Here is a 10,555-nt window from a genome sequence, read left to right on the forward strand (position 1 = left end):
CTATTGAATTTACAAGGTATTCTACCTACTCGGGGTGACTTCTGAAGATGCCTAGAGCAAATCTCATTGTCTATTCAACTGCATCTTTCTTCAGGCTTCTGAAGCCAACCATGTCCTCAAACCCATTATGTTTCTTCTTGATACTTGTCTCACTTGGACCATTCAATCTGAAAGGTGGGTAAACTTTCTATGTGTATAATTATAACCCAAACTTCCTAATTTGTATCATAGAATCTTATGTTGGACAACTAAGGCAGCTTATCTAACTTGAGTATCTGGTCCATGATATTTGATAGTCTTCATATGGGACCCAGAAAAGTATTTACTAAGAAAGTTAGTCGTCTGGAGTTCAGCTGTGGACCCCGACCCCCTTGGTTCTAGGCTCAGGGTTACTTGTCATTCCATGTGTAACTTTGAAGCCAACACTTAAATCTCAATTTCTCTCTCTGTCAAATTAGCATGTCAACCTTAGTCCCACAGATCAGCAGAGCTCCTGATTCATTTTAAAGGTTTGAAATGTATTAACTGCTAATATAGGGGACTATAAAAGAGAAAGTAAGTCCTTGATTTTGAAAATTGGGAATGAAGCCAGGAAAGGAGAAAGTATTGATCTAGCGGCTGGCTCACCTGAGGACCCCACCACAGCCTTCCACCTCTCAAATCCAAAATCTTTGTAATTTTTTATACATGAAGCATATAAAACTTTGAAGCCTAAAGTATCAATCTTTTTTTTACCCCTTCATTCTTCCTCAGGGTCCTTTAAAATGTTGTTAGCTATGAGATTACAGTTTCATAAAGATCATTACTACTGGCTTCATTGCCAGTGAAATTTTTCTCTGTAAGGGGGTGGCTTCATTTGAGGTGGAGAATGGGAAGTCTATTCAAGAAGCAGAAAGAGGGAGAAAATCAAGAGGAGACCATGATGAATAATTTTAGACATGGAATCACGCTTGCAAACTCCAGAACTCTAGGGAAGGAAATAAACTTGTTACAAGACATAGCTGTTTGCTGGGAGTAAAATCAGGATTTTATTCCCTTAATCCAGAGGCTTCTGAGCCTTCTGTTGCTAAGATTCATTGAAAATGCAAATTGAGAAGAAAACAAAATCATTTTTATTTGCCAAAATATTTTTCACCTCACCAAAGATAAACTGTTGCCAGATACAGAAACCAGGTTGAACAAATTTCCTTCTTAAAGACCAAAGGGCCAGGGCCAGATGAACCTGCTGGTGTCCTCTGACTAAAAGTCACAACTCTTTAGAGGACTGCCATTAGCAGTTAGGAAGGGTCTCAACCACCAATTATTGTTCTGCACCTCTGCATCCTTTGTGCTCTTCTTCTATCTCAGGCATCCACTTCACCCCTTCCCAGACACTCATCCTTAGCCAAAGCTTCCAGCAAAGGGGACATCCAAGACCAGACAGAGCCCTATATTTATGCACTACCCTTAAGATCCTAATCTTCTTATTGCGGCATCAGTAACTCCACTGTGAGGGGCTTGGCATTAGAGGCTTCATGTATGTACTTGTGTCTCCTGAAGTGCAGAAAGTAGGCTACACATGAAAGATTCCTAGGACTTCAAAACTCATAGGGCTTAAACAAGTCTGTTGATAGAAAAAGGGAGAATCCATACAACATCATTGATGGGAGATACCACACTGGAGTTTTCTCACTGAGCACAGACACAGACACAGACACAGACACAGACACACACACACACACACACACACACACACACACACGCATACATACACACATGTGCACACACATGGCATCTAATTTAAGGTTTCTATTGTGGATAAATGCATGACTATGACTACTCTTATAAAAGAAAACATTTGGGTTGGGGATTTAGCTCAGCGGTAGAGCGCTTGCCTAGCAAGTGCAAGGCCCTGGGTTCGGTTCCCAGCTCCGAAAAAAGAAAAAAGAAAAAGAAAAAAAAGAAAACATTTAATTGAGGCTTGTTTAAAGGTTCAGTGGTTTAGTTCATTATCATTATGGCAGGAAGCATGGAAGGATGCAGGCAGACATAGTGCTGGAGCAGGAGCAGAGAGTTCTACATCTGCAGGCAGCAGGAACAGAGAGTGCTACTGGACCTGGCTTGATCTTCAGAAACCTCCAAACCCACCCCCTAGTGACACACTTCTTCCAACAAGGCCAAACCTCTTAATATTGCTACTCCCTTTGGCCTATGGGACCATTTTTATTCAAATGAATAGACACACACACACACTAGTTTAGAAAGACAAAATTTAGGTAAAAGTATAACTAAAATAAGCTTCTGTAAATGCACTCTTTCTAGGTGAGATTGTGGGGAAATGCTTTTTCTCCTATCTTCCGGCACACTCTGTGGAGACCTATGGTTTCACAGAATTTGTGAGCTATTAGGATCTGACTGTCTCCATAATAAAGCTTGATTTGGGAACCTCTTGCTCAGCTGTGAATGTGGACAAGCTCTCTCTCTTCTACTATCATGTGGGCACTTTGACCCAGGAGAAGCCACTGAATGGAATGGAAATGTTATGTAGAGAAGAACTAGACTCAGTCAGATAAGAAACACAACTGAAGTTCAAAATATCTGGTGCAAACCTGGCTTTGTCCAGAGTTAAGCAGGAGGACTTAAAGTTGGAAACTGTAGCAAAAAAAAAGAGCTGAAGACTCACACTCTGAGCAGGATTGCAGTGTAAGGTGCAGAACGAGGCGAAGTTTTACATCAATAAAATGAAAAGATGTGAATTTGAGATTTTACTCTGAAAGCGATTTCCTGCCAGCATCTGGGGACTTTACTTTCCTTCTCCCAAATCTCTTACCAATACCTGGAAGAGTGAGCAGAGAGTCTCCCTGACTGCCTTTTTCTGAGAAAAGCCCACATTCCCACCAAAGACATGTTATTCCATGAGATGATAATCCAATCCCACTGTGAACACCCTTCTCAATGTTCTGACCCATTGAGGGAGGGAAACACACTTTCTCTCTCTCTCTCTCTCTCTCTCTCTCTCTCTCTCTCTCTCTCTCTCTCTCTCTGTCACCTAGGCCAAGCCTTCTTCAATTCTCTGCCCACATTGGAGGTTTTAGAGCCTCAAGTTTGGAAGAACCCAGTGATTCATGTGTGACTCAGCCCACAGGCCAATCACGAAGTGAGCATGGTTTGCTGGTGACATGAGCAGTTGTTTAAAGTCAGAATAGTTTCAAATTTTCTGTTCTTTTCTCATCTAACCTTCCTTCTAAAGGGGCTATAAACTATTCTGGCTGAAGCTGCTTCCTTTTTATCAAGGCTCTAGCAGATGAAAGGCAAAGAGCAGACACGGGGACAATGGACTTTGAGCAGCTCTGTTCTTTCTCTCTGCAAAAGAAAAGAAATTTTAGCCCAAAGATGATCCAAAAGGCCATGCCAGGCCAGCCTCTTTGTGCCTTGTGTTTATAATATAAGACTTTCTTGGGAAACTCTGCTCAACAAAAAGTGCTGTGGATGTCACATACCCATGTACCCAAACCACATAGATAACTTTACATTTTCTAGTAACCACGTTACAAAGAAATAAGAGAAGCCTTTATGTAATTCACTAACCCCATCATATAGCATTTCAAAAGGATATTTTGAAATATTTTTAGAATTGTTTGTGAAGGATTTTGCCTTCTTCTGTCTTCTTGCCTGCGTTTGTGTGTGCAGCACAGCCATTGTATATGTGTGTACATGTGTGGAGTTCAGCTGTCTTTTTTTTTTTTCCGGAGCTGAGGACCAAACCCAGGGCCTTGCACTTGCTAGGCAAGCGCTCTACCACTGAGCTAAATCCCCAACCCCCAGCTGTCTTCTATGAGGAGCTGTCCACCTTGATTTTGAAACAGTATCCCTCACTGGTCTGGAAGTTACCAAAGAAGATATGCCAGCTGTCCATTGAGCCCTAGGGATCTGCCTAGGGCTCAAGCTCTGGGATTACAAGCACATACCACAATGCCTGGCATTTTTAATGTGAGTTCGAAAGAATAAGGTCATTGTGCCTGCAAAGCAAGCACTCACAGTCTGTGCCGTCTCTGGGTCCTATGTAATTTCTTCTAATCTACAATATCAACATCTATTTTATATTGATGATATATTCCAATTGAGATCTTCTGTCACTCAAATGGACAGGTGAGTATGTGGCCACTACACTAGACCAGCAAGCTCTAGACCTGGGCTGCACCTGCTTGTTCAGAATATGAAATATTAGCAAGTCATAGAGAGGCTTTTGCTGGCAATAATAAAATATTAATAGAGTTGTATATCAGTAAGTGTTTTCTGTGTTGGAGATGAAAAGCATATATTTATAAAGCTTTTATGATTCTTTTAAGTGTTTGGAGGGTGAAAATGAAATAAGATAAGAGGAAGATATTAGAGCATATGAAAGAGATGGATGTTGCCAATGAAAATATCCTGAGTAATTTATAACCTAATAGAGAAGATGGATGTTTTCAAAGGCTTTACCTCTCAATGAGAAACAATATGTATAGAAATACCAACATGAAAGGAAACAGCTGGTACATTCTACAGAAATTAGAGACGACTTTCTCCCTCTAAGGTAGTAAAATATTGTAAAGAATGTTTATTGTAGGCATGGCTCAGGGGGAGGGATAGAACCTGAATTCTGCTTTAATCTCCTTCCTGACCTGTAATAACACACTCTACCCCAAAGTAACTTAGGGAAGGAAGAGGTCACAGCCCATCACTGATTGGAGTCAGGATGGGAAGTCAGGGCAGGAAAATGAAGGTTTGCTGTGCCAGGCAGTATTATCTCTGGCCAGGGACCTCGCCCACAGCCAAGGAAACAGGGAAGAACTGTAGATGCTGCTGTTTTCTGCCTTAATCTCAGACTTATTCTCAGCTAGCTCTCATAGGCAGACCAATGACATTTACCTAGGGAATAGTACTTACCACAGTGGGTTGAGCCCTCCTACATCAATTAACAAGACAATTATCTCCCACAAGCCAACCTGACCTGGGCTTCCTCACTTGAGACTTTTCCTTTCCAGTTACTCTAAGCAGTATGAAGCTGTCAATTGATGTTAGCCAGGACACACTCCAATAAATTACTAGAAATATAAAAGAGGATACCACAGTCATGAGACATATATATCTCATATCATTAAAAGGGATATTCCTCATTCTAGCTACTTTAATTCCTTATCTTGGGGAAATTGCTCCGGATGGTTGTAAAAGTGAGCATAAAGACACCGACACAAGAGTGCTGAAGACTTGGAGTCGACCCAAATACCCACTAAGAGGCAGGAATGAAAGGAACAATGATCCCATCTGGATGTCCAGAGCAGTGTTGTGAAGCCATTTAATTGCAAATGGAATTTTCCTTTATTACACACATGCACCTAGTTCACGAAAATGTTAATGTTGAGGGGCAATACAGATCTAACACCATTGAAAGCACCCACCTAGGTTTGGGGAGGTTACTCAGTGGCTAAAGTACTTCTTACACAAGAAGAGGACCTGTGTTTGACCTCCAACACCATTGTAATGAGCTAGGTAGGATAACACATAACTGCCTTCCTGACTCTGGGAAGAAGGACACAGGAGGATATTGAGCTGCAAGGTTCATGGAAGACCATGTCTTTAAGGATAATGTGGGTAGTGTTTGAGGAAGACAACAAATGTCAAGTTTTAGTCTCTGAATTTCCAGGTGCCTGTGCACACACAAACATGCACACAGAGCAAGAATGAACCTCACATGCAAAAACGGAGCATTTATAGAACTTATTCTCATTTTACTTTTTGGAAAACATTATTTTAATGGGAAGCACATGGTGTTTAATTAACAATTAGAATAAGTAATACATTTCTTTACATTTCGATTACAATGGAAACAGAAACATAAGGATTCCCAAAGGGTTACTATGGAGAGGGAGATTTCCTTCTAGGGCGAACATTACAAAGAAAATACAAGGGATTCATTCTTCAGTCAAACTTATTCTATTTTCCTCTGACTTTGTCATCTGGACAAAGACTTCATTTCAAGCCTTCAACTTTCTCTCTCTCTCTCTCTCTCTCTCTCTCTCTCTCTCTCTCTCTTTTTTGGTTCACTTGGAATTTAGAAGAAACACACATACACACACACACACACACGAGAGAGAGAGAGAGAGAGAGAGAGAGAGAGAGAGAGAGAGAGAGAGAGAGAGAGAGAGAGAGGGAGGAGACCTGTAAACTGATTTCCTATCTGGCAGGTTTATAGATTACAACCATCACCCAGGGATGGTGCGAGTTTACCTGACAAGTGTGAAGGCCAAAAAGCTCAAGGGGCAAAAGGGAAGTGGTGAGCTGGGAAAATGTGCAACAGCAAAGCTATTAAAACATCAAATCAGCTCAGCAAAAGGTCAGCCAAGAGCATGTCACATAAAGAACAGAACACAGAATGCACCTTTCCGTGGCGAGCATGGCATAGTTATATTCCGGCTCTCAGAGAAAGATACACTGTGATTCACAGGCCTCTGAGTATTCCCTCCCCATAAACCTGCATAATGAAACCTCACCCCTTAGTCATGGTTAAACTAAATAGCTAAACCATAGCCATAATGCTATGGCATTAAGATGTAGGGTGTATAAAGAGATGGGGTTTGTCAACTTCAGACATTGTAACAAAACATCTGAGACAATGATCTCATGAAAAAAACTGACTTGCTTGGTCTTCAGTCCAAGATCAGGTGTACAAAGTTTTGGAATTTGGCAGGGATAGCGTGGCATGTTGTAAATATACCACTGATGAAAATACTTGTCTTATGAATCAGAAAGCAAACAACAGAAGACAGGAAGAAACTGGCATCATATAATATCCTTCCAGGGTAAACCCCAATGACTTAAGGTGGTCCCATCAAGTTTGTTTCATAAGACTTAACCCCTTTACACCTGGTATCACCACCCTGGGTGCCAAGCCTCAGAGCAAAGGTGATAGGGATGGATACCTTATAAAATTCACCCAGGCAAATCTGTGTCCTCTGTTGACAAATCTGGAGCACCTTGAACTTTCCAACACATTTTTGACATTTATAAGAAACCAACTTTGTCGTGATTTTGTTATTGCAGCAAACAGACACTAAGACAGTGAATTTTTTTACATCCTCACATATCCCCCTATCTCTTCCCCTCTTTCTTCCCTTCTCACTTTCTATAGCAAGCATGTCCCCCTACACATGATCATATAGTTTCACGCTCAGGCTGCAACCATAGTTACCTCTTCCCTGTCTCCCTCTGGGTCCATTTAAAGTGCCAAGCCCCTTCCTCCATATTGTCAAGTGATCTGGAGCATTTTCTAGGAAGCCAGCCCACCGCCCCTACATATTCCATCTGCTTTTTTGTTTTGTTTTGTTTTGTTTTAACTCCCTTAATTTCCAATGTGATTGTACATTTTCAGTTCTCCTTGGAATATTTCACAGGATGCCTTAGAGATAAGGACTCGAAGAACCACCTGGAGCTCATAAAGATACCCAGGGACTGGGTGCCAGGTGCCTCCTGTTAGTAAGTCTTTCTCACTTTCCCCTTCTTCCCTCTGGCCCTGCTCCTCTTGCTTCATTCATTTTTTTTCTCCTTCTTTGTCACTGCAGAGTCAGGATCTGCAAGCAGGCTATACCTGGGAACTCTTGTCTGACTTTCCGAGGAGGACATGAACACCCAAACAGGGATCAGGCATCAACTGCAAAACAGAGCAAGGACCCCACAGGAGCCTAGCTCACTGAATTAATGGGTTTACTGGAGGGATTTCTAAGAACATGGGTGTCTTAAAGGCACCAACACCACCAAAGAAGCAGCCACTCCAATGTGGGTGATGCCTTGCAAATGTTGTAGCCTGCCAGCCATGCAGAGATCTCTGTTATTGAATATCAAGCAACTGCTTACTGATTTTACATATGGAGGTGGAGGTTGGTATGGATCTTGTAAGCTTCTGCATTTCCTAAATCTACTACGTTGTACCTTTGTAAATTTATTTATATTCTGAGTCTTATGAGTTTCCCCTTGCTCCTGAGGTTTGAGATTAATAGTGATGTTTCAATATAGAAGCTGAGTGCTGGTGCTCCTGTGAAGTTTACTCTTATCTCCTAAGGTAAAGTCATACTGAACTTATTTACTTTTCCATTTGATACTTCTATACACCTTCAATGTGCTTTCTAATTTTCATGTCCCACATCTTGCCTTCATATCTTTTTAATGCTTTATATATTTAATATACATTTATATATGATATAAATCTATGCATATGTCTGCAATGTTGGTGCATTGTGTGTATGCTTGTGCTTTCAGGGTCAAGAAGAGAAGAGTATTCAATTCCCTACAACTGTATTTAAGGGTGATTGTGGGACACCATGTGAATGTTATGAATTGGGTCTTCCATAGAAGCACTAAGTGTTCCATACCACAGAGGCACCTTTCTGCTCTTCTTGTTTTCGGGTTGTAAAATTGAGCCTCAAGATAGTTTTTAAATATTTGTTTTTAATTATTTATATGCGCTGCTTAGACCTATCCATCTGCATGTGGGTGCCAAACAAGGGCATCAGGTATCCTCCACACACTCTCTACCTTTGAGGCAGTGTCTCTCTCTCTAAACCTTGACTAGACTGCAAACCAGCAAAGTCAAGGATCTACCTAGCTTTACCCTGTTGAGCTGCCATTCCACACGCTTGCAAGTTTACTTTTTTTCTATGTTGGTACTGGAATCTGAAGTCTGGTCCTCATGATTGTGGGGCGAGCTCTTTTAATCTCTGAGCCGTCTCTTTAGCCCTGAGATGCTAGCTCTATGCGTGAGGTTTCCCTTCTGTCCTTTGCATTTTCCTGATGGACTGTCAACACATATTAGATCCATAAAAAAGCATCTGCATCTTTCATTTGGCCACCGTGAGTTACAGTGCTTGTGTGTTCTTCTCTGGATAAACTGTTTGCACGTAAGTCTGTTCCTAGAGGAGGGACCATGGTGCTTAATGATGCTTTGATTGTGGAATCTGTGTGCATACTGAGGGACAACTTGCTTTCCAGCTATACATGCATAATCCAGGAAGCAAAGAACACTGGATAGAGAAGGAGATCTATGTATGATGGACAGCTTGGCTGGGTGGTTGCCAGGCAGCCACTCAAGTGACAAGCAGTGAGCAGCTTCTTTAGAGAGCAGGAAGGATTGCTTTGACAGATACCATGGCTCTTTTCAAATAAATTATTTGCTGTGATTGCAAAGGAGTGTTGATGATCCACCTCCCTGGTAAGCCTGTGAAAGTAAGTTTCATTCCTGGTCAGTGTGCAGTCATCTTTCCAAGTCCATTGACCTGTTGAAGAGCCTTGCCTGTTGCCATCAACAGAGACAAGATGTTTTCATGAGAAATAGACTCAATTAGTGTTCTCAGAACAAATGAACATGTGAGCTGCCAGGAAAGCCCTTAAAACTGCTAATTTGTGTCTCAATGATTGCATCATTTGATGGTCTCCACTAAACTTCTGTCAGCTCACCACCCTGTAAGAGGAGCTAACACCAGTGAATACATGCACTATCCTAGCCTCTGACTCCTGAGAAAGGAAGCCTAGGTTTCTGTGCAGGAGCAAAGAGATAAAAAGTAATGTTTGCTCATCCATTATCTTCCAGAGGTTGAATTGGGGCTGATGTTTAGCCCCCACAGTATTCCATGGTCATTCCCTCAACCACATTACCAAGTGAGCACCTGTCCTTATTTCAGATCTCAAAAGTTATAAGGCCACAAATTCAACCTGGGGTTTTGCAAACCCATCTTTGTATGGGTCAGGGTGGTGTTGACTAGGGTCATGAGACATGAATCAAATAGGTCCCATAACCTGCTTCTATAAGTGGAGTTTTGTGGGTGCACAGCCATATCTCCTTGTATATAGACTGGCTAGAGCTTCTTTGCACTGAGAATATACAGGATGAGCTCCAGCAGAGAGTTCATGGCTTTAAAGTTTACAGTTCCCAAACTCTGCCCCCATTCTTTATAGAATAAAATGTTAGTGGCTTCTTGAACTGGGAATGGCACCAAAGACAAGTCATTTCCTGTACAGAACACTGAGAGACAGCTGATAACAGAATGGACAGGCAGATGAAAGAACTCCTAACGAGCTCTTTTAATGTTGTAAAAGGGTTAACTTAGGATGCCCAGATTTCCAGCAATTGACTCGGGCCTCTTAACAGCATAGAGATGGTCACTGAATCCAGTACACATGGTAAGAGCTGCCTTGGCTTATGTTCTTTTGCCTTAGGACTAGTCTTGGGCATTTGCTACTTTTCTGATGAAACTAGAATTTGCTGGCAACCCAATTTATCCATCCATCTTTGCTTCTCTATATGCCCCATGTGCCCGTCTGAGCAAGTGGTGAGTCACACAAGATCAATGTCTGCAGGGACTCGGCCACACATCACTCACTTGGGTCTCTTTCCAGCAGCCTTCGTCTGAGCCAGAGAGCCCAAGCTGAGCCAGAGGCCTCTGCTTCTATCACACTCACCGGGCTGACAGCAAGGGGGCAGCGAGAAGAGGCTGACAGCTATGTGACCTTTAGTTAATTGAACAACAGATCTCTGAAGCTTTCC

General features: G+C 41.9%; 1 long non-coding RNA gene across 3 annotated transcripts in view; it reads left to right on the forward strand.

The window, feature by feature from the left end:
• The window catches only part of LOC102553022 (uncharacterized), a 76,821-nt gene extending 67,764 nt beyond the window's left edge, over positions 1-9,057 (forward strand). For all 3 annotated transcript variants that reach the window (XR_005490214.2, XR_005490213.2, XR_594699.4), the window contains one exon: positions 95-9,057. This is a non-coding gene — a long non-coding RNA (uncharacterized LOC102553022). The remainder of the gene's footprint in view (positions 1-94) is intronic.
• The last annotated feature ends 1,498 nt before the right edge of the window (positions 9,058-10,555 follow it).

Source organism: Rattus norvegicus, chromosome 10 (assembly GCF_036323735.1).
Source record: "Rattus norvegicus strain BN/NHsdMcwi chromosome 10, GRCr8, whole genome shotgun sequence".
Lineage (NCBI taxonomy): Eukaryota > Metazoa > Chordata > Mammalia > Rodentia > Muridae > Rattus > Rattus norvegicus.